This window comes from Lissotriton vulgaris, unplaced genomic scaffold (genome assembly GCF_964263255.1).
Source record: "Lissotriton vulgaris unplaced genomic scaffold, aLisVul1.2 SCAFFOLD_236, whole genome shotgun sequence".
Classification (NCBI taxonomy): domain Eukaryota; kingdom Metazoa; phylum Chordata; class Amphibia; order Caudata; family Salamandridae; genus Lissotriton; species Lissotriton vulgaris.
The window spans coordinates 1009409-1035707 of NW_028246389.1; positions in this window are offsets into that span (position 1 = coordinate 1009409).

Here is a 26299-nt window from a genome sequence, read left to right on the forward strand (position 1 = left end):
GTTATTATTAATTTTCCCAATCCAAGAGTTCTACCAAATATATTGACTAACAATTTCCCTCCCCAAACTAGGAGCTCCCCAATAATTCCACTTACTCTAGAGTTCTTTTATAGCAGACCTCCTCCATCAAAGTGTCCCGTAGTGGATATATGGTCCCTTCGTTCACATCTTTGGAGGGTAGAAGAGAAGCTATGTGCGAAGGAGTGGAAATTAGATTGAATAATAGATTTAATGTCTTGTCAGGTTTGGAGAATTGCGATTGACGGTTAGGCACATATCGTAATTCTGAGCAGAAGGTTAAAGCCGAGATATAAATGATAGCAATTTATTTTGGGGGAGAAATATAATTGTTGATATAGCCAACACCCAGATTGGGAAAAACGACTCTTGTCTTCCTAGAAAGCAAACTAGCATACAGGAAGTAGTCCAGGACCTATTTAGCCCTGAGGTAATTTCAACTCAATTGGTAGCTGTATTGAACCTAATAATAGTCCCAGGGTCAATAACTGAACCAAGACAGCAATGTCATCCTGGTAGGATTTAATGGTCCTGACGTTATGATTTCTAATAATTGTAAAATATCAATGTTATCATGGAACATAGCGGGACTTGGGTCTAAATTATCATCGCCCGACTGGTCTAATTTCATCAGCAAATATGATATATGTGTTTTTCAAGAGACATGGTCGGTGGACCCGGTTTTTCGTACAGGCTATCTTAATTTCCAGGTTCCTGCGACAAAGAAAGACAAAGGTCGACCAATAGGGGGGCTTGTTATCTGGGTCCGGCAGGCTCTAAATTGCAAAGTTCAATTATTACCAGCTATAAATAATGATATTCTTGCAGTGAGAATAAGTTTATCTCCAGGGTGTAGTATCGATGTTTATAACATCTATGCAAGAGGTAAAGTGGGGGTGCGTAGTTCAGAAGTAATTACAGCCCTCGATGATATATTGGAAGCTCTTCCCAGTAACATATTGCCAATTATAGCAGGGGAGTTTAACACAACTTTTGAATCGTTAGGGCAAGAAGACCTAGATCTTACTGACGAGGAAGATATTAGATGGGGTATCCCCAAACTCTATAAAAAAATGGACGGAGGTGGCCATACAAATGAAGGGGCTGTGTATGGGGAAAGGCTTAAGGGCTGCCAATGGTCGTGCACCTTCCGATAGGCAAGGTGCTAATACATATGACAATGGCTACAGGTCTAGCCGTGTTGACTACCTGTTAATTAATTTAAAATGATGGCACTGTCTAAAGGATATGATGATAGTGGGATGTTTAGAAAGTGATAATAATCCCCTCTGCTCAGTATTTAGTTTTCAGGCGGGGGTTGAGGTAACAACAACCAAAGGTGTAACAACATCCGATTTAATCCTGACCAACGATATGGGCCATCTTAAATGGAGTAAAATTATTAAACATCCTGACACCCTGGTTGCCATAAATAAAGATGTTAATAATGCATTAGCAGCTATGGGTGCCAGCATTCAACAATTGGATTTTCATTCGATTATGACCGAAACCCACGTTAAGCTCTTCTTCAGGTTAAAACATATTTTTATAAACCGGGATTAGGTAAGAGTGTAAAGAATTAGAAACCTTGTGGGTGGTAAAATGAGCCTGCCGAAAAGCCCGGGCTAAGTTGAGTGAAGTATTAAGTGAAAGGGACCCTGATGAAGTAAGAGAGGCACAGGATTGTTACAGGAAAACACAGATTGAGGCTAAAAAGCAATGGGATCAATACAGATGGCAGGAACTGAGACAAGCATGTGATTCCAAAAATCTGAAATTATTTTGGGACATCTTTAAATGGGATAGGGGGGGATGTCCTGATCCTCCACAGAATAACGTAGCCCAGAATCAATGGGTTGATTATTTCAAACCACAGTACGCTAGTAGTGCTGACAAACTGTTAAACAGTATATTTCCTCACTTATTTTATTCTGGTTTGGTTTTCACTCCAGAGGAAGTTGATACAGCATTGGATGCCGTTACAGAGGGTAGTCCAGTATAGTGAGAACCCAATAGCTCTCTCTCCAGAAGCACTGTTGCTTGGCACAAACCATTTGCCACACTTCTTTATCAGTTACATCATTTTATTCACGATTGCCCAATATTTTCAAAATTTCCGTCCATTTCATCACATGAAATCCTTTCAATGTATAACAAGTCTGATGCTGCAGGTATGCCAATCCAGGCCTTTTCCGACAGCAGGACTAATACATGTTGCATCCTCAGTATTATAATTAATTCCCACTGCATTTTGAGCGTCATCTTCGCTCTTCGTCAGGGGTAAACTACAAAATAAACAATGACTTTAATCTTAATGTTTCAACTTTTTCAGCAATATTTTAACAAACAACAATCGACATGTTACTAATTACGACCGGCTCACTAAATCAGAATCTTAAAACATGTTTCCCTCAGCGCTTTCCGAGTAAATGCCCAACATATTAGGAGCACATTAAAACTCTGCTGTCCCAGCCATTGCTCCCTTGGACTATGCAAACCGCTACTTATAACTGTATAACCCCGCTATTTGGATTTGCAACTAGCCTTACATTGAAACACAACCTGTGGAACCCCCTCACATACCTGTGGTGCGTGACCAGTTAATAATCCTCATTTCTCCAAAAAGCCGTCTCTGGGCTTGCTCTCACCTGTTGCCATTTATACTTGCTCACTCACCCCTCCCATCTTTCCTCGTACCTCTCGTACTACAAACCCCATGATGCTCTATTGTAGTGAACCCAAAACCTTTTTCCCAATGTAACCGTTGCCGCTCTTTACATAACAATAATTGCCCGTGTTTGCTCCGCCCTCCCTTACGATGTTACGTCCTGCGCCCCAGTTAAAATGTATACTAAAAACATGTTGCTGACATTATATAACTTGAACAATCCCAACAGTGAATTACGTCACCACCATAGTCTAAGATGTAAAATCATACTGTTTAGTAAGTTAATTGCTATTGTCGTAATGTTCCAAAGTGTTTATCCTCAAGATGAAAACTGTTAGAATCCGTCATCCTTTTAGGCACGTGAACAGTTGGAAAATGTTCCCAAATTGGAGGAGCTTTCGTATTCCATGTGACCATCATTCCATTTCTCACTTTCTTGTTTGTCGCGGGTGCTACTCCAAAAAGGGCTGAAGTATTAAATCCAAAGTCAAGGGTATGAAGTGCACACCACTGTTTCTCATTCTTAGTTGATTACTCGCTTCAAAATACGTGCATCCTGGAACCACGGTCCGCCCTACGGTTGTGTAATTGTGAAAATCCAGTATAGTGAGAACCCAATAGCTCCCTCTCCAGAAGCACTGTTGCTTGGCACAAACCATTTGCCACACTTCTTTATCAGTTACATCATTTTATTCAAGATTGTCCAATATTTTCAAAATTTCCGTCCATTTCATCACATGAAATCCTTTCATTGTTTATTTTGTAGTTTACCCCTGACGAAGAGCGAAGATGACGCTCGAAATGCATTGGGAATTAATTATACTACTGAGGATGCAACATGTATTAGTCCTGCTGTCGGAAAAGGCCTGGATGGGCATACCTGCAGCATCAGACTTGTTATACATTGAAAGGATTTCATGTGTAATTACACGGCTGTAGGGCGGACCGTAGTTCCAGGATGCACGTGTTTTGAAGCGAGTAATCAACTAAGAATGAGAAACAGTGGTGTGCACTTCATACCCTTGACTTTGGGTTACAGAGGGTAGAGCACCAGGAATGGATTGTATCCCAGCAGATGTTTTTCTGGAAAGAAAAGACAATTTGGCGCCAGTATATTGTTATCCTGTCTAATGCTATTGCACATGGAGCTCGTGGAAAGGGGCAGAGATAATACCTGTATATAAGAAAGGAGATAAAGCTGTTGCAGGTAACTATAGGCCCATTAGCCTCATTGATTCAATGCAGAAGGTCATGGGCCGATTAGTACTGAGCAAGGTGCAGGCTTGGGTGGAGGAGTATAATATTTTGTCCCCTTTGCAGGCAGGGTTTCGTCCCTCCACGAGTAAGATAGACCAAATATTCCGTTTTATAACAATATATTGGCGGGCAGTGGTCTTAGGTAAAGGGACATTATATGCTGTGTTCGTTGACCTAAAGTGAGCATTTGACTTAGTCCTGCGCTGTAAATTATGGCAAGTTCTTCGGGAGATGGTGATGGCTCCAGAGCTGTTGACATTGATCGTCCGCTTACATGAGGATAACTTTGCCTGGGTCCATTGGGGGTCACAGGGTGATGTGACAGAAACTTTTACCGTTGAAAGAGGAGTACGCCAGGGATGTGTTCTGGCTCCTACTCTATTCTCGCTCTTCATCAATGGAGTTGCAGATTATCTTTCCCAGAATCCCACGGATGCACCGGTGTTGGCAGGTATTTGTATCCCTATCCTCATGTTTGCGGAAGATACGTTGTTCATCTCTAAAACATCGAGCGGTCTACAAAGGGCCCTTCAGCGGTTCGAGGAATTTTGCCTCATACGTGGATTGGAAATCAACACTGCCAAGACTAAATTTATGTCCTTTAAAGAGCATAAATCTTTCAAGGGAAGAGTGTATATAAATGAACTTCACCTAGAACAGGTCAATGCCTTTTCCTACTTAGGTGTTACCCTCCAGAAGGATATGTGTTGGAAAAGGAAACTTGACCTGGCTGTCTTAAAACATCACCAGCAAGCTGGAATCCTTCTAACTAAATTTAAAACCTCCCTTACCAAACCTATCAGCCCTGCATTAGAAATCTATGGCATGAAGGTATTGAGCTCGGCCCTATATGGAGCTGAGTTATGGGGGTTTAAAAATCTAGGGCATCTAACTATAGCAGAGAATGCATTTCTACGCAAAATAACTGGCGTCCTGCAAAGTACTCCCTTGAGGCCCCTCTTCTTGGACTTGGGAAGGAAAGCAGTAGCAGACATGGCCAAGCTTCATCCCTTATTGTTTTGGCGTAGAATATGGTGCACCGAGGAACTAATACATTATGCTCAGGGCCTCACTGATGTTATTCAAGCAGACCTCTACCATAAAATTAAGTGGCTTAAGGAGCTCCGTTCTCTGTTAGTCAGATTGGATATGACCGCATTATTGGATGATCCCTCTACGGCTGTCTCTCCTTCAAAGAAGATCGTGAAGGAAAGGTATTGGGAAATGGTTTTCTCATCAGCTTGTTGCACAAGACTTTCTTCCCATCTCACTGGGCGTTTCTTAGACTATAAGTCTTGGCCTGCACTAGAGAAGTATTGGGATTTCATTGAGAAACCGTATGATCGTAAACTCTATTTCCAGTTTAGGGGGGTACTTTGCCAACAAAGTTATTCACCGCTAAGTGGGTTGGATCAACCAATGACAAATGCCCTATGTGCTTGGACCAACAAGAATCTGTATCCCATTTACTGTTTTTTTGCCCACTATATGTGGCTCCACGTTGTAAGTGGGTAAAGCCTATATGTAATGCTATGGGTTTTAGAAGACATATAGAGGCTTTACGAATATTAGGTACCGATTCCTCTCCGCCCATAGCCATTGCGATAGCTACATTTTTGAATTGGGCATGGTCCATTCGTTCACAGATACTGCTTTTGGGCAGATAGTGGTTAGTTCGGTGGACGACATTGTAGTAATATAATTGCCCACTTATGGGATTAGTCTGGTGCTTACAGAATTTAACTATGCTGCTAAGAGATCAATTTATTACTTTTATCCCGCTATGGCAATGATAAATAACCTGTATAAAAAACATTCTTGTGCGCCAGTAAATATTTTTTTTAATTTATAACCAACTAATTATTATAATTTTAATTATATAACACGACAGTTAACATGGGGATGTAATAACATTTTAATTATTTATACAAAATGATGGAATATGGATGTTCTTAAGATTGAGCTGTATACGGAATTAACAGTGATTTTCCTTTTAATGTTTGTGCTTTTATGACCTAACTGTCGAATAAAGCTTTATGAAATGAAAAATGAAATGGTATGTTCTAACTGCCTGTTCTGTAATTCTTTGCTGAGGAGAGCTGTCATTCTGTGCGCTCGCTTGAAGTAAAACTGTAGTCCTTCTTTTATTTTCGGGAAATGACCCGGTTTTTGGCTTTAAAATTCTGGTCACCCTATTCCTAGTTAGCGCAGCCAGATCACATCCTGTGTGATCTTTTGCAGGGTACTATCTCTTCATGCCCAGTGCTTATATATAGTACTTTAAATGGAAATATAGAAGTACAGGTACAAATTACAGTACCCGTTTGCTCCTGAGAAGTGAAAATACTCTCCCATTAAATGTATTGCATCTGTGCTGGGAAGGGCAGGTAATCCCCCTTTCAAATTAAAGGAGTGCGGGCACTCTGTACTGGACAGCACCTGTCTATTTAAAGCACTGTATATAACTACAGGCCCGATAGTTTCTATTGAATACTGGGGTTTCCGAATACAAAGGCTGAGGTACACCAAGGCTGCATAGTGCTGATTCTATCTCATGCCTCTTTCTTCCATCAGCGCATGTTTCCTGTGTGTGTCTCTCTCTCTAGCAGATTGTTTTTCACCCCTTTTTCTTCCTCTATAACTGTATTTCTATTATACTATTTCTCCATCTTTCAAAAATTTTCGGCCTTTCTCTCTCTTGCTCTGGGTCAAAGACTGATGATAAAATATACATGCTGGTGCCCACTGCCTGTACCAGCATACAGGCACAAATTAGGCTCTGGCTAAGCCTGAGTTTTTTTTAACCAGAACTGTGCATTTTGAAAAATATGATTGGGACTAGTATTGATCTCTGCAATTCTGATTATTCCTTCCTTGACAGTGTTTTTGAAAAAGCAATAACATCCCAGGTGTGAAGTAAACCTTCATTGGCTAATGTATATCTCAGCTTTATTTCACACAACAAATATTCATCAGAGGAAATGGAGACGCTATTGTGTTTCTCTTCCATTCAGGTTTTTTTTTATTTCCAAAAAATGACCAAACAGACAAAATCCATAACATCAATATAATAAGACTTTCTATACACATCATTATAGTGGTTCACTAATAGAATATCGATGTTCAAAATATCAAGAAAAAAATTATAGACTACAAAAATTTCGGCTTCCATACCTACACAGGTAAGTACAAAAATATTGAATCAAAAATATTGATGTAAAAAATATTGATTTAAATATATAAATATATATATATATATATACAATAAAATAGTATATATTAAACATATCAAATATTAATATTCATTTTAACAAAAGAAATTACATGTAATATACATTTTTACAAAATATTAAAAATAAACTTCATTAAAAAATAAACACACACATAATAATTTATACATATATATATATTTACGTTAAAATAATTAATAAACTATTATCTTTAATTTATTTTAAAACTTTAAGATTAGATGCCGCTGGTGGGCCGGTTGATGCCGCTGGTGGGCCGGTGAAAGGAAGATGGCGGATTGACACCGCTTCAGAGGACGCCTCCTGTAGCTCTCCCCTGTGGACTTCACTGCTCCCGGCAACCACCTTCACCTTCCGACAAATTACACTTTACACTTTTGAAAGTTAAAACTTTAATGGCGAGGGGAGATCAGCCCGGGAAATAAGCCTGTCTCTACGCTTTTCACCACCATAAACTGGACTATCTACCTAATGGCGACTGCTAATACCTGGCGGCTTGATGTGCCGGATCAGGTCATGTGAGGAGTCAGATCTTCGCAAACAGATCGGCACAGTGGTTCCTGCTGTGCCGGCCTTTGTCTTCTGATCCTAGGATCAACACTCGGGCCCCCGACTGTGGCTGGACTTTGGCGGTGGCGTCTGTCAAAGGAATGACTCCACAGAGGCTTCCTGCTCTGAAGGGACACAGCTGTGCAGAGGAGTTTCCTGCTTCAGGATGCGGGATTTCTGCCTCGAGCAGGGGGCGCATTGAGTATGATTAACTCCGGGCATAGTGGACACAGTGGGGCTACGCGGAGGGCCACCGAGTTGAGAACAAACTTCGTGGAGCTCTGCTATGCCACCCGCCTCCCAACCTCCCTATTAACAATTGATTAAAACAAATAAAAATACTTTAAAGTAAAGAAAGACCACTTACCTTGGCTGCGGTGTCCCCGGGCTGCCCTCCTCCTCTCCATCGGTGTCTCTGGGAAAACTGAGCAATCGTGCACGCCTGCGCATTTTTCGCCGTGGAGTGTACGTAGATTTGCCTACTCTGCATTCTCCGTGGATCGCGGAGTAGGAAAATCTACGCACACTCCACTGGGTTAAGTATGATGGTAATGTGGCTGAGGACTGGGCGGCTTCTCTGGACGCAGTGCTTAATTCTGGCTCCCAGCTAGGAAAACCGATTATTTGGCTGCTACGTTCTGGGTTCTGAGATATCTGAGGTCATGATTGCACCTGTCCAGGGAGGCTGGAGGGAGAGGGAAGGCTTCCTGGCTTGTCCTACTATCGGATCATCATCTTTGGCCTTAGACCAGCATGGGAGTAGCAGGGCAAATGGCTCTCCTTCAATTGCTATAGTGAATATTGACATTGATGTGGGAAAAGATATCTGTCCAGGAAAAACAGTCTGCTGTGATACTGAAGCTGTCTCTTCTAGACTATCTGGAACACTTACCAATATACCTGGCACGTTTATACAAATGCAGCCGCTATTGCAATTACAAATACAACCCTGCATGTGTAGTCAGGACTTGGGTGACGGTTATTCTCAAATTGACTATACACTTGATCCAGGGCACCAGCAACAATTTAGTTCAGACACTGCCGACTTTCGGACTGATACTACTGTAGGCATTGGCCATCCTGATTCTATATATTCTATTAAAGATATACAGACTTGTGCCCAGGTGGAGCGTATGGCTCAGCAATGTGAATCAACAGACCTGACCAATGAGACAACAGAGTCCACTTCTTCGAAAATCTGAACCCCAGCCGGGGGGAAAGGCACCAAGGCGAACGGTCCTAAAACTGCTAGAGTGGCTAACAGAGGCAAAGATCGTGGTGGCGGTAAACCTCCAGTTACTGCCTCAATGGGGTGACTCAAGGACTCTGCCTCGAATAGCACAAAGGCAGGCCCAGGCTTCAACCCTTTGCCTAAATGGGTGGATTCAAAGGGGGATGTTAAATCTATCATCTCTCGACTGTCTAGTTCTGACAATATGGAGTCTGAAGCCGCTGAAGTTGAAGATCAGCTATTATCATCTCACTACTGCTCTAATCCTGTCGCTCCACTAACTCAACTGGACAACTCGGATGTGAATTCTGGCAGAGCTAATATTGGATTTTGAGCTCTTTATCTTCATCTCCGGCACCAACAGAACTGCACGAAAGGACTGCACCTTCCTTGTCTACAATCCTGCAGGTGCTAGTCACTCAGAGAGCAGATGCCCAAGAATATTATTCGCAAGCCAAAACAGACAGCAGAAAGATTAAACAAGCATTGACGGACGTCACCACCAAGGTTGCCCTGCTATCTTCAGAAGTCATAGACTTACAAGAACGTATTACAGCAGTGGAAAAGGCTAACACGTTCACTGTGCGAGTGACCAAAACTCAAGAGACTCAGCTAGCATTCCTGCAGGCCAAAGTTGAGGACCTCACAAACCGTAAATGCCTGCAGAATCTGAGGATCTTTGGCATACCAGAAGGGAGGGAAGGCTCCGACTTATGGACCTACATCGTCAGCCTCTTTAAGCAAGCATTTGCAGATTTGGTGGACTCGGATATGGATACACAGGTACAGCGTGTGCATCAACTGCCTCTGGTTCTCTCTCAAGGGAATCAAACCAATTCATCTTTTTCACAGCTTATATTGGTGTATTTGGGCAATTTTTTGGTGCGCCAAGCAATCTATGTGAAAGCTCGCCCCTCCACTCCAGTCAAGTTGGACTCAATCTCTATGTTTGTACGTTCTGTTTTGGGTAAGTCCACAATGGATAAACGTTGGAAGTTGCGTCAGTTAATGGATCCCTTTAAGGCAGTCTGTTCTCAAGTCAGGAACCAGCCCATCCTAAGGTTACGAAAAATGGACACTCTAATTTTTTCTATACTGAAATAGATGCCAAATAAACACTTGCAAAGTGGCAGTGTGATACCAGTAGTCAATCTTAAAAGAGAAGGAGGCATGCCTAGGGGACACAGAGATGTCTATCTCTCATTATTCCTTTTTTGGACACCTTTCATATATATAGGTGGGGGAATGGGGCGGTGGTGGTGGTGGCGGGCTTATGCTTATGGCGCAATGCAATTTTAACAAAAAACTTTGTAAATATATAAAAATAAAATATATATATATATATATAAATAATTTAAAATATAAATTAAACAAAATTCTGGAATAAATTAAAACATTAAACTACGAAAACATATTTAAAATTGATTTGCCCAATACAATCAGTGCAACAGTAAGAAAAGTGTTGGATAGCAAAATAACAACATTTTCTATTTCAAATCCAGTGAGTGCAACAGTAGGGAAAGTGTTGGATAGTGGAGGGGTAAAAATGACTATTCCCCCTCCACTGAGTGCAACAGTAGGATAAGTGTTGGATAGGAGAAAGTTAAAAATTACTATTCCCACTCCAGTGAGTGCAACAATAGGATAAGTGTTGGATAGGAGAGAGTTAAAAATTACTATTCCCACTCCAGTGAGTGCAACAATAGGGAAAGTGCTGGATAGCGGAGGGATAAAAATTACTATTCCCACTCCACTGAGTGCAACAGTAGGGAAAGTTTTGGATAGTGGAGGGGTAAAATATACTATTCCCACTCCAGTGAGTGCAACAGTAGGGAAAATGCTGGATAGCAGAGGGGCAAAAATGTGTATTCCCACTCCTCTGAATACAGTAGTATAAGTGTTGAATAGCGGAGGAGTAAAAAAATATATTCCCCTCCAGTGAGTGCAACAGTAGGGAAAATGTTGGATTGTGGAGGGGTAAAAATTACTATTCCCACTCCAGAGAGTGCAACAGTAGGAAAAGTGTTGGATAGCAGAGAGGTAAGAATTACTATTCCAACTCCAGTGAGGGCAACAGTAGGGAAAGTGCAGGATAGCGGAGAGAAAATAATTATTATTCCCACTCCAGTGAGTGCAACTACTGAGGCCAGGGACGTAATCTAACCATCTATACGCCCCACATGCAATGGCTGGGATCTCTCTTATAGCGCTTAGAGTTCTGAAGGTGATAACGGGCTCTATAAATGCCAATTAACATTAACATTAACAGTAGGGAAAGTGCTGGATGGCGGAGTAGTAAAAATTACTATTCCAACTCCAGTGAGTGCAACAGTAGGGAAAGTGCTGGATAGCAAAGGCGTAAAAATTACTATTCCCACTCCAGTGAATGCAACAGTAGCATAAGAAGAACACATATTGTAATACTAATTACATATAACTAAACCCTACAAATATTAAATAAAAAAAATAACAAATACAATTACCAACAAACAATTCTTTTAAACTAGAAAATATTACAAAACAAAAACATAATTAAAACATAAATGTATTTATTTTATTTCCTACCCTATAACACCATACCAATAACTAGACTCTTCAACATTTTCCCTTCAATGTATTTACATAAGTAACATAATTATTAATGAATAAAAAATATCATTAATAAAAAACTAATAAACATTAATTGACTACACACTTTAACACTATAATATCCACAACACACACCTAAGTTAAACTATAAAATAATAAAACACAAAGAAAACGTATTTTAAAAATAAAAACTATTACTTTTAACAACTAATAATTAAAATGTAATACCCACCATTTACTCTTTTAAAAGTAAAAACAACACACTCAAAAATAAAAAATTACCCAAAATAAATAACATCAATCACAACTATATATAATTAATTAAACACAAATTACTTCCAACCCTTTACTCCTATAATAACCACGATTCAGAAAAGGGGGTGGTGATGAACAGAGTGTCTGAATTAAGCAGACCACTCTTACCCAGTCCAAAGATCAGGGCTTGATCCATCACCGTTTTTTAGCTCACTGCACCATCCCAGCTCAGAACCTGGCTACATGCAAATTAGTCTGTTCCTGTCCCAGTGCATGATGGGAACAGGGCAAACCAAACTACCAAGCCAATTCTTATACTGGGAAGGAAACAAGCTTCGGGGGACCTGTTTCTGGCATTTCAGCCGTCGTCGGCCCGGCTTGCTTGAATCCTGATGGTGCAATGAGCAAGGGACTCACATCTGAGTATACCCTTCCACGCTTATGGTGGACAAAATGATTCAGAAAAGGGGGTGGTGATGAACAGAGTGTCTGAATTAAGCAGACCGCTCCTACCCAGTCCAAAGATCAGGGCTTGATCCATCACCGTTTTTTAGCTCACTGCACCATCCCAGCTCAGAACCTGGCTACATGCAAATTAGTCTGTTCCTGTCCCAGTGCGTGATGGGAACAGGGCAAACCAAACTACCAAGCCAATTCTTATACTGGGAAGGAAACAAGCTTCCGGGGACCGGTTTCCGGCATTTCAGCCGTCGTCGGCCCGGCTTGCTTGAATCCTGATGGTGCAATGAGCAAGGGACTCACATCTGAGTATACCCTTCCACGCTTATGGTGGACAAAATGATTCAGAAAAGGGGGTGGTGATGAACAGAGTGTCTGAATTAAGCAGACCACTCTTACCCAGTCCAAAGATCAGGGCTTGATCCATCACCGTTTTTTAGCTCACTGCACCATCCCAGCTCAGAACCTGGCTACATGCAAATTAGTCTGTTCCTGTCCCAGTGCATGATGGGAACAGGGCAAACCAAACTACCAAGCCAATTCTTATACTGGGAAGGAAACAAGCTCCCGGGGACCGGTTTCTGGCATTTCAGCCGTCGTCGGCCCGGCTTGCTTGAATCCTGATGGTGCAATGAGCAAGGGACTCACATCTGAGTATACCCTTCCACGCTTATGGTGGACAAAATGATTCAGAAAAGGAGGTGGTGATTAACAGAGTGTCTGAATTAAGCAGACCACTCTTACCCAGTCCAAAGATCAGGGCTTGATCCATCACCGTTTTTTAGCTCACTGCACCATCCCAGCTCAGAACCTGGCTACATGCAAATTAGTCTGTTCCTGTCCCAGTGCATGATGGGAACAGGGCAAACCAAACTACCAAGCCAATTCTTATACTGGGAAGGAAACAAGCTTCCGGGGACCGGTTTCTGGCATTTCAGCCGTCGTCGGCCCGGCTTGCTTGAATCCTGATGGTGCAATGAGCAAGGGACTCACATCTGAGTATACCCTTCCACGCTTATGGTGGACAAAATGATTCAGAAAAGGGGGTGGTGATGAACAGAGTGTCTGAATTAAGCAGACCACTCTTACCCAGTCCAAAGATCAGGGCTTGATCCATCACCGTTTTTTAGCTCACTGCACCATCCCAGCTCAGAACCTGGCTACATGCAAATTAGTCTGTTCCTGTCCCAGTGCATGATGGGAACAGGGCAAACCAAACTACCAAGCCAATTCTTATACTGGGAAGGAAACAAGCTTCCGGGGACCGGTTTCTGGCATTTCAGCCGTCGTCGGCCCGGCTTGCTTGAATCCTGATGGTGCAATGAGCAAGGGACTCACATCTGAGTATACCCTTCCACGCTTATGGTGGACAAAATGATTCAGAAAAGGGGGTGGTGATTAACAGAGTGTCTGAATTAAGCAGACCACTCTTACCCAGTCCAAAGATCAGGGCTTGATCCATCACCGTTTTTTAGCTCACTGCACCATCCCAGCTCAGAACCTGGCTACATGCAAATTAGTCTGTTCCTGTCCCAGTGCATGATGGGAACAGGGTGCACTGGGCTAGGGACAGACTGATTTGCATATAGCCAGGTTCTGAGCTGGGATGGTGCAGTGAGATAAATAACGGTGATGGATCAAGCCCTGATCTTTGGACTGGGTAAGAGTGGTCTGCTTAATTCAGACACTCTGTTCATCACCACCCCCTTTTCTGAATCGTTTTTGGCCACTATAGGTGTGGCAGGGTATACTCAGACATGAGTCCCTTTCTCACTGCACCATCAGGATTCAAGCAAGCCGGGCCGAAGAAGGCTGAAATGCCAGAAACCGGACCCGGTAGCTTGTCTCCTTTCTGGTGAAGAATTGGCTTGGTAGTTTAGTCTGCCCTGTTCCCATGATGCACTGGGCCAGGGACAGACTGATTTGCATATAGCCAGGTTCTGAGCTGGGATGGTGCAGTGAGATAAATAACGGTGATGGATCAAGCCCTGATCTTTGGACTGGGTAAGAGTGGTCTGCTTAATTCAGACACTATGTTCATCACCACCCCCTTTTCTGAATCCTATAATAACCACAACACACACCTAAAATTAATTACACAATTACCATAAATAATTACCAATTAATTTCTTACAATTAATTAACAACCAATTAATAATTCATAACATAAAGAATAAATTACTTCTTAACCTTTACACCTATAAACAGCACAACACACACCTACAATAAATTACACAATTACCATAATTAATTACCAATAATTAATCAAAATTAATTAATAACCAATTGTTAATTAATTGATATTAAATTACATTACACAGTTACCACTATAATACCTCAATTAAACAAATATTAATGAATAAAATGTAATCAATACATTTAAAATAATTAAATTGCTTCCCACCTTATTTCCCTATAAACCCACAACTCGCTACAGAACGAAAAACGCAAAATTCAAATTTAAAAAATGTATACATTTAATATAATTAAATTACTTCTCACCCTATTCCCCGATAAACCCACAACCCGCTACAGAGCTAAAAGCGCAAAATTCAAATAAAAATAAATCAATAAAAACTAAAAATGTAACACATATATTAAAATAGAAACAATTCTTATACAAAAAAACATACATCACAAACACATAAAATATAGACTAACATACAGAACAATAATAAAAAAATCGATTTTTATAATCAACTATATTTTTGCAAACGATATTAAACATTTGGATATTTGTTAAAGCGATATTACTTACCTTAAGTCGCTATTCTTGACAACAATATTCTTGCTGTCAATGTTTCACGCCCATGATATTAATGACTCGATATTCGTTCAACTCGATATTTTGTACTCGATATTCTGTCTCTGCACCCATTATAGGCATGGTGAAATTCATTGTTATTTAAACTTCCTACATAGTTCATTAAGGGTGGAGGTAGAATCAATACATTCTTAATATATACAAAAGATAATTTGAGAAAGACTGGATATGCCTAAAACTAGTATTTGATTTCAGGAATAAGGGGCTCATTACGATGGCGGGCGGACCTGAGTCCGCCCACCATTGTTGAGGTGGTTGGGACTGCCCACCAGTCATGCGGCGGTCTCACTACTGAAATGATGATGCACCCGCCAGTATGGCGGGCGCATCCTGGGAAATTAACATTGCGGATGGTGCTTCTGGCTGCAGCACTGTTCACAATGTTAGGATGTAATGCAGTGCATTTCCCTACACTAAGTGGCAGGCACCTAGCGGTGCCTGTCACTTTTGAGCAGGGATTTACATTGGGGTACCATGGTACTCCCAGTACACAAACACCCTCCCCCCACACAGAGGGGGCCCACAACGGGCCCTGAAATTCATTCTCCATCAGCCTTTCCATGGCGGTTTCCCCGCCATGAAAAGGCTGGCTGAGGCCCGCATTGTCATCTGGCGGACGGTGCCTGCTAGGCACTGCCACCATTCACCTCCATCTGTCCGCAACGCCAGGAAATTGTAGCGAATGCCTGTGGCGGAAGCGTCCACCACTCTTGCGAAACGATTCCCCCCACCATCGTAATGTGGTGGGGGAAATTGTCAGTCAGATGGTAGAAGGCACGCCACCACACGGCTGGCGGTAGCAGGCCTTCCCCTATCCTAATGAGCCCTTTATTGTCAAAATATTCTTTAATTGTTTCAATGCATGTCAACTGTAGAGACCGTACTGAGTTTTCTGACCTAAAGCATGATTACACTCTTTATAGAATGGACAGTTTATTCTGACTTTTGCATGAAAAAGCCCTAGGTGTGCCAACCAAATGGGTGAAACACGTTCCAGCTGTATTTCTACCATCAGGCTCAAATCCTGATGATCACAATAAATGCATTGAAACACTGAAAATGTGGACACTTATTCCTGAAATCAATTACTAGTTTCAGGCACAGCCTGTCTTTCTCAAATTATCTTGGAGATTACTTGGTGGAAATTAGGGGCGTATCCACCTGATAGGTTTTCCAACTTTGGATCACTAAAATAGGGTCCTGTCTCGTTTACGAGAAACCCTTTAGCCTCCCCCCTTCTATAATGAACCTGCCTTATTATATACGGTTAGTTTCATAATTCAAAATGTTCTCAATGATTCATCCACCTAACTGAAAATTCAATACATCAATCTTCTTAAAAAGAGAAAATAAATTGATACAATAAGGTTCAGACATAGCACCTAGTACACAATTACTCTGACATGTGGGGAAAACAGTCATGCATAATATCAAGTGGCCCACAATCGCAAAATGCAAAACTATGCATCAGTTTACCTAAAACTTACTCCCCCACATATTCAAATTCTATATCTAGCTATTCATCATTGCCCAAATTATTAGACACCCAGTCTATCATAGGAGACCTAATCCTACCACGCCTCCTGGCTCCACCTCCCATTACAGTTTTACAGTGACTTCTCTAAATTGTACATACCTTAAAGACGCCCACAAATCGACTGTGTAGCAGGCAGTCCGGCACTCTTTCATGCTCTGCAATTAGGAGATGAGCTAATGCCATGAAGATAAACATAAAGTACAGCTGCCGTAGGCCTCCTACGCAACGCTGATCATAACCAAAAATCATCATACCAGGGCTGATATGGATCTCTTTTCTGAAAAAGAACATATGGACCATATCGGCTGAGCCTTCTCCACACCTAGGACACCTATTGTCCTCCCTCTTGCCCCAGCTCAATAGCTTGGCGGGTGTGTAATACAGGCTGAACATATGTTGCGTTCTTAGGCTAGATGAGAGGGGAACTTTCATGGCAATCCTTATTAAGGCCTGTAAATCTTTTACACCCTCCCATAGCTTCCCTGCCCATCTTATATCATACTTTTCTACATCACCAGGAACCGTATCCATCAGAATTTTATATATCTGACCAATCTTACTGCCCAACAGCTGAACTGTATCTAAAAGAGGAATTCTTTTCATCAAAACGATTCCCTGCTTACTCTGGGTCAGGAACTCCCTGACCTATAAATATTTTAAAAACAAATAAATATTTTTTTTAAACATCCTTGCTCCCAACCCAAAATCTTGCTGCAAATCAGTGAATGAGTACATCTGACTGGATGAAAAATTATCCCCCAGCTTACACAGGCCAGAATGCTCCCATTGCCTACAGAACAGCTTCCTGGCCATACGCCAGACTCTCCAGGCTGCCACAATGATCTCAAATCTCACTTTTTTATATTAGCTTGGCTCAACCTGTCACAAGAGATATCCCCATGCTGGACCCCCAAGTTCTAACTCAAAGATAGTAGGAAACCTTTCACTATGCCCGAGCCATCCCTCGTTGCCCCTCCCTGCCAAAAACCAGAACTCCTATCTGCTGTAAATGTGCTGTCCAGTAGTAAAACAAGAAATTGGGGGCAGCCCAAGCCCCACCTGTTCTCGTGGGAGAGCTACAAATTTGCTTGCCCATCTCGTCTTATATTGCCACACAAAATTATACACATGGCATCTACTTTCCAGAGGAGGGATCCTTCTAACTCAAGAGGTATAGTTCTAAACAGATAGAGTACTTTTGGAAGGACAGTCGTCTTGAACATGTTGAACCTTGCCACTCGGGTATGGTGCAAACCAATAATACGTCTCAAGTCAGTGCTGAACTTGATTGATTGCGAGTATCGATTGATCTGATAGATGGATCCAACTTTGGGTGTTATCCTGATCCCTAAGTATGTATCTGTGTCAAACCTACGGGTATTTGACAAACAAATTTTGTCGATACATACAATCTGGGTGTTTTCCTTGTTAAGAAGATAGCCAGAGCTTTCTCCAAACTTCTCAGTCAGTTTCTCCACTTCAAGCAGCGCAGTTTTAGGATTGGGGGTAATTATTGCGATATCACTGTATGCTAACACCTTTGTATCATACTCATTGACCCGAACTGGCTTGATGATCTGACTCCTTGATATTTGCCTTAATAATGGGTTGAAATAAAGAGCTAATAAAATAGGGGAAAAGAGACAACCCTGCCTTGTTCCTCTAGTATTCACTATCTTCTCTGACTCTAGGCCCATAATGTAAAGCTGGGTGAATGGGGCATAGTTTAGAGCCTTTGTTGTCTTAATCAGGAGTGAGCCAAATCCCTGGCACGCCAGTACTCATCAGAGATAACTCCACTGCTCTCTTTCAAATGCTTTTTCAGCATTGAGGAGGATCACAGCCGCAAAAACACTGGTTGCTTCTGCAATATCGAATAAAGTGAGAGCACATCGGACATGCTTGGTTGTTCCTCTACCGGGTATGAGTCCATGTTGCCAGGTCAAGACCATCTGGATTATATCCTTCCCCAAGTGGACCACAAGAATTTTAGAATAGAGTTTAGCGTCAAAGCTAATCAAGGAGATGGACCCACAGGAGCCAGGATTATCTGGAGATGTACTCTTTTTTTCTAAAAATCACAATATCCATGCCCTTCTAGGAGGGTGGTGGAACACCATCCTGTGGAACCCACAAGAGCATAGGTAACAAACCATAGCTAATTCTGCATAGAACGTATTATATAACTCTAGGGGTATTCTATCAGGGCCTGCCAACTTAACCTGATGCCAGGAACTTAAAAGCACTGGTGAGTTCTTCTATGGTAATGTCTGAATCTAGTGCATTAATCACATCTGCATCTACCCAATTCCTCCCTTATTCTACCAGTAACCCTTCTACCAGAGATGATGTTGATGGACTATCCTCCCCATATAAGGCCTGGTAGTAATCTTCAAATACTCTGATAATATCGGAGGGCTCAGTGGCTGAGGAACCATCGTCCCTCTTAGGGCCTGATTCTGATGGGGTTAGGAAAGCATTCCCACCAAGGGCCCGATTCCGATGTAGTTAGGAAGGCATCCTAAAGGCATTTGGTCCTTCCGAATCAGATCGGGAATGTGTCTTCCCGACCGAGGGCCCAATTACGATGCGGTTAGGAACATAAGCTCCCATTGAAGTCAATGGAAGTCCAACCAAATCGCATCTGGAAGCATTTGGATGCATCGTACTAGGTCGGTCGGACTCTCCCGATCTGAGTGGGTTGGAAACCATTTCCAAACCGATTTGGTCAGGAAGCTTTCCAAACCGCATCAGAATCAGGCCCTTAATGTTTTCTATATTCCTATCGACCTCCCTTTGCCGAGTCCTTAGAGCTAATAATCCTCCTACTATCTCCCCGAATTCATAACTTTCGGCTACATGCTCAAAACATTCCGCCAACGCCTTTGTGTGGTAGCTATAAACCATGGCTTTCACACAGCTATATTTTGCTGAAACTTTGAATGATCCTTTCTCAGTGTAATCCCCTCAGTGTGGCACTTTTCCTGGGTAGCTAGCTGCTCATGTAGCCCCTTAATTTATTTAACCTGTTGTTTCCTATAACGTGCAATGAAGCTGATAGTCTCACCTCTTACTCATGCTTAAAGTGTATCCCAGGCCTCCCTCTTTGAGACATGTAGGGGCCTATTACGATTACCTTCAATCTGAGGCGTTGCGACCACCATCGTCGGTTTCAATTCCAAAACCGGACCGTCATTCTGGCTGGCTTCCAATGTTCTCAACAGGAGCCTGACGGCAGGTCAGAGGACAGAGGACGGCCCGTAATCCGATTGGGATTACGATGCATGGTTTCCGGCAGGGTTTCCATCACGGCCTTCCCAGCATGGAAACCATGTCGGAAAGCATGTTTGGGGGCCCCTAGCATGGCCCACTTAAGTGCGCGACCTCCAGTTGGGGGCCCTGCACGCTGTGGCAGGCACCCTGAGGTGCCTGCCTTGGGGTACAGGGATTAACACCACCCCCCACTTCCCTATGGGGGCATGTACTACATCCGGTTTAAGGCCGAAACACATACTCCCAAAAGTAAATGATAGAATGCGACTGAACAGTGTTCAGTTGCATCACTAATTGGGCGGGCGGGACTGCCGACCGGAGGTCGTTTGGTCCCATTTACGAGACATTGTTGTCTGCCTGAATTCATAATCGGCCCCTGAATCTGTTTATTTCCAAAAACTTTTTAATCCAGTTTTTCATGAGTTTGATATATTGGAAGTTTAAAAGCAGTTTCCTATCAAACGTCCATTTACCCTAACTTCTAACCACCCCCTGCCCATATATTATGATCAGAGAAGAGCATTGAGAGCTTCCTTATATCAGACCTGCCTAGTAGCCCAGTGGAATTCAAAAAATAATCCAGCCGGACATAGTTTCTCTGCGGGCATGAAAAACAAGTAAACCCGAAGCTATCCGTTAATGACATCAGAGCTCTTTAAACCCGTGGCTTTCTCCTTTGTTTTCTACCAGCGTCAAGATGTAAATTTAGATCACCACACGCAATCAGTGAAGTGGGCCAAGTCCCAAATTCGATTTCTAGATCCTCAAAAAGCGTTGCATCATCCTGACTGGAGCCATAAATCGAGCATACTGTAAATCTGGTCCATGCTACCTGACACTCAACAATCACCCACCTGCCCAATTTATCTTCTAGCTTACGCATAGCGGGCCTGATATGCCCTTTAGCCACCCCCTTGATGGAAGAGCTTTGAGTCGTACATGCAAGAAGGGTATACCTCCGTATCTTCAACAGCTTCCTCTTCTCCCAAGCGATATGTGTTTCCTGTTTGCAGAGAGACATCAGAACCCAAGGATCTTAATATATCTGCTTCCCTTTGTCGCTTCAAATCATCATTTAGGCCAACTACATTAACTGAACAAATAGTGGGATTACCCATTTGCACCATATTGAAGACAAATGTTTACCATTAGAGAACCTTTCTGGCTGCATTTTCCTGTCCAACACATCTTGATAACCTGTCCATGACATACTGGCCACCGCAATGCCACAGTACAGCTGAGTCAGATTATGGTTTGTCTTTTCCTGGTCTTTTCTCTTTCCTCTATTGTTGCTAATTTTTAAGTTTTATTCTGCACTCTTACCCCAAACCGCCACCCTCCAGGTCACCACACCCCCTCCCACAAGAGAACCCCCATCTGCACTCCTAGCATCACTCCCACCCATGAGAAGTGACCAGACCACACATAGGTCTGTTGCGAAGTGTACAACCTCTCTGCCTCGCCCCCGGAGCAAGCATGCAAACTCCACATGAGATTTCTACCAGACAAATGAATCAGCATAATCAAATAAATAAAGAATTTCAATACAATTTACATTATGTCAACTCCATCTGATAAATCAGTACCTCGATATTCCTTGGACATATCCGCCATAAATTCTTTTTCTTTCATTTTTGATGTATACCTCTGCGTTTTAATATTCCAGACCCCTTCAATCGTGTGGGATTAAAGAAAATACCAGCCCCCCTTGTCTTGAAAAGGTTTTATTAACTGGCGAAGCCTCCATCACCGCTCAACAGTAACATGGCAGAAGTCACGCTTGACAAAGAAAGAGCAATCCTGCACAGTTCTCTTAGCATCTAGCTTTGCTTTCTCATAGATCGCTTGTCTCAGCAAAAGATTTCCAATGAACAGCAAGATTGCCTGTGGTTTTTCGGCTTCCATCTTGGGCTGCTTCTGAACCAACAGAATTCTATGAGCTCGCTGTATCTCTTGGGCCTGGTTATAGCTCACCATCTCAGGGAAGGCCTTTTGAAACAAATCTACCACAAATAGTTGTGCATCTGATCCCTCTTTGCCTTCTACCACACCTAAGACTCGCCGATTATTCCACTTTTGGTGATTCTCCTGATCTTCCAATTTCCCCTGTATATCAATATGCTGGGCCCCGTGTACCACAACCTGCCATTGCGCACCCACAACATCAACCTCTAGGGCCAAGGCCCTGGTTTCCAGATCAGACAAACTGTCAACTATGGCGGCACATGACTTAGTCACTTTACGGACTACTCCTTGCAACTTACGTGTCGCGGCATGGGCTCTGCAGCTGGCCAACCGGGTTTCCTCCCTGTGCCTCTCGAAATCCCTCTGCCATACCTCCAACTAGCTGCTCCGTCGAAGAATAGTCTCACTATAGGCATTTCCTTTCAGTCGCCAGCTGCACACCCTTTTTGAAGACCTTGCGAGCAGTTGAAGATGTAATATCATTGCCTAAGTTGCTTGTCGCACTGTCGCTGAATTCACTAGTTAACAAAGAGTCCCCCACAGACCATTCTGTCTTGTCAGACAAGGAAAAGAAGCACTCACTTTGTTACAAATCTGAGCCAGCTTTTCTGCCCCATCGTGAGGACTCCTCAATAGCCTAATAGGCTTGCGGGGTGAGGTGGCATTTTTTTACTGTAAACTGAGCTTGGAAACCCTGCAAACCTCAGGGCTCGAACTGAGCTTGCCAACCTTGAGCCATCCTCACCACCTGGAAGCTAATATCAGGCCCAGGCAAAATACCTGGAATTGTCAGTGGGGCCGTCCAAATTATGCCTGCTCACTTTTAAGCAATGGTAAAGCAGTGGGGTGGTTAACTTTTCAGTCTTGCAATTGCTGCCCTTGAGTTTGGCCCTCCTTAGCCAGGCCCCCTTCATCCTCACTGACTCCAGTTAGCTCTGCAGCCACCTGATGCACTAAGCCCTCCTGAGCAACTGCAGCTGTGCACTCTACACCTTCTGAACAGACCACAGACTCCACAAAAGGCTGTGGGCCCCTGGTGGATTACATAGTATGTCAATAATTGTTGTTCCAGTTGTCCTCACAAAGGAGAGGAGATCACCTTTTCCTTTACTTTCAATTGCATCCACCTTTCTTGCAGGGGGGCATTGGATGCTTTGACAACACGTACTACCTCCAGAGGACTCTCCTGTAGCAGCACTTAGCTGAGTTGGAGGGGCTGGAACAACCCTGCATTTTGGTGACCAGCCTATGCACCAGCCGCCTTGGGTCCCAGTCATCCTGACACCCGCTTTCTGATTCTGCTGCAACTGTGTCCCCGGCAGCCGCAAAGTGCCCCAGCTCCCACCGTCAGCAGCTCCCAGGCAAGGAGGAACTTCTTTCCCAGCAGGGCGGATTGCGCTTCTTGCCGCTGGTACAATGCCCGCCAGAGTCCAGCCACAGAACTGTAAAACATATTTTCAAGACCCTAGCCTACAACATTTTCCTGGCTCCAGCGACTGGATGGAAATCTGCGTTATTGCTGCCTCACAAGGCCGCCATCTTGCTTCTTCTCATTTGTCAAAAAGAGTTGTGTTACTCCATTCAGGTTTGCCAGACGTTTTTGAGCGGCATGGGGAAAAAACATAATGCGTAGCCCATCAAGACCATCTTCATACCTTTTACATTTTTGCCAGGTGCAACACGCACCTGTTTCTAAGTAATAAAATAAATGTAGACCAGGGAAAGAGAAAATAAGGCATCTGGTAGCAATTAGTGGTATGACCACGTACACTACTTCTTTTTTAATTTAGGCTATGATTCCTTTCATTTGCAAATATATAAATAAATGTTGCTGAAGGACAGCAGGGCACTGGAAATCATGGGACCTGCAGCAGAATGCCCCCCTCCACACCCCAATAGCTTTGCTTCTTTTCAGTCATTGAACAGGAAATGATGCTGAATGACAATGGCAAAAGTGATTCTAAAAGATTTTGGAAAGGATACTTGAAAGGCAGTGGCACAGTCACCTTAGTGTTAGGTATACAGAGTAATTCACATGTTGGTTACCTGATGTCAAGCGCATCTCCCAAACACCCAACTCTGCCAGAGGCTTTACATGCCTTTATCACCCAAAAACAAGTGGGGCTGGGGCGGTTGTCACGTGTCAGCTCTCCATCACAGGTGGGTGTAATTTAAATTTTACCTGCAAAGTCAAGTAAAGTATTTGCAAAGCTAGTTGAATTTTTCCCACTCTGTCTGAGGTGAGGCTCAGCACATTCGACCAGCCTGATTTCCTGCAAAACATTAAGGGCAAAATACTCTGCAGAAGGAAACTGTTTGCAGTAAAGGCTGGAAACCCTCATGAAAGCATCAAGTAAAAGATCCCTGAAATCTCCATGCTGGCTAGCAGTGCAGTCCCTCTGCTAAGGGCAGCTAAACCGAGCACCTTTTTTTAAAACTTCGTGATGGGGATTTGTTATCCAGGAGTACCTACTACTGGCCTGCATGTTGGCTGCACCACCACACTCATGATACTATCAGAGACACTACACTGGTCAATCCACATCCAGGGCCAGACTGGGACAAAATATTCGGCCGGGCACTGATATAAAAGTGAACCCCCTTTAGAGAACTAGATAGCTAAAAAAGTGTCCCACATTTGCAATTCAAGACAGTTTTGAACTTGCAAAGACAGACTGTATGGGTATTTGAAAGGAATAGGAGACAGCTTGCATCTATGTTTGCCACAGGCAATGTTTGAGGTAATATCAGGGAAATCAACAGTAAAAATAGAGGTGGGTGAGCCACTAAAAGCTCAAGCTTGTTGGAACCTTGAGCCATAACGAGCCGAGCCTGCAAGTGGCTTCTGCGTGCCCACCCTACCTTTATCCAAAATGCAACATTATAGCCAGAGCTGGAGAGTTTGGAACTGGAGAACTGGGTTTGAGTTTTTAGGGTCCGCTCAGCATACTGTGACTTTGGACAAATCCCTGTGTCTTTAAAAATTGAATGTGATCAGGTGTAATGTAACTGGTACTTTCAGTGCAGTGCTATAATGTGATGTACTAATGTTGAAGTTTCCATGTGTCAGAACACTTTTTTGAATTTTAAACAGTCATTGTCATATTTTACATGGTATTTGTTGTGTGATTTTAATAGCAAACATTTTCAGGGCTTGGCTCGTGAGCTGGCTCTAAGATCTGAGCCAGGCCCTTGGCTCGGCGCTGGCTCAGCTCTCCCTGTTAATTAGTAAGCTTGCCTACCTCTAAGTAAAAACAGGCTGACCAGGCCACAAAACAGGCCCACAAATTGATTTTAAAAAAAAGCACACACACTGCTCTGTCGGACCAACCATTGAGCACTGCCTGTTTGCCCTGTAGGCCAGTTCGACCCAGTCCATATCGCGGATATGTTGGTACATTTAGTTGAAAAAATAGTACTATCAATATCATCAATGTTTGTTTATTTCAAAAAACTATTTTCAATACATTCAACATCTAGTCTTGCAACCTGGTTTGGACAAAGAACAGCTATGGTTGTGCTACAGCTGGTATACACCTGTTACAACGCAACTTTTACAACTGCCTACCATTACAACGCAACTTTTACAACGCATACCCTTACAACGCATTGCGCTGGGGGGCGCTCTAGGATAGGGAATAAGTTTAATTTACTATCCAACACCTTCCCTAGTGTCCACGGGGACTGGAGTTGGAATAGTAAATTATACTTACCACTATCCAGCACCTCTAAGCGCTATGCGTTGTAATGGTATGCGTTGTAATGGTCGCGTTGTAATGGTAGGTAGTTGTAATGGTATGCGTTGTAACGTCATACATCTGCTACAGCTTGTTATTATTGAAAAAGGTAGGAGAAAAACCAAAAAAAGGAATGGGAGAAATACATATGGGGGCATATTTATTACAGAGTTGCGTTACCCTTGGGCAATACAAATGGGCGCAAGAGCGATGCAACTCTCAAGTTAGCTTTACCAAGCGACACAAGGCCACCTTGCATGTCCATACGTGGCCTGATAAATCTCGAGTAACGCAATGTAGCACAAATCGCTGCGTTGCATCACTCTGCCCCAGAAAGGGATTCCATGGGTGGAGTGTGGATGTTACCACACACCCACCCATTAATTTTGGGGCATTCCCAGATTTACAATTACTGGTAGACCTAGGCCTAACGAGGAGAAATATTTTCATTTCTCCTCGTTTTTTCCCCTTTCTATGTGTGCTGCATTTTGCAGCACACATAGAAAGAGGAAAATGCCTCAGGGGGTTGTTTTTGTGCAGTAAGGTGTCCGTTCCTGCACAAAAACAATCCTGCTTACAACACAGGCACCCTTGCACCATGTTACAAGGGTGCCTGGATTTGGGTTAGGCAGCACATTGTGCACCATTGCAGGGAAAAGACAATAATGCACTGAATTATGTTAAATAAG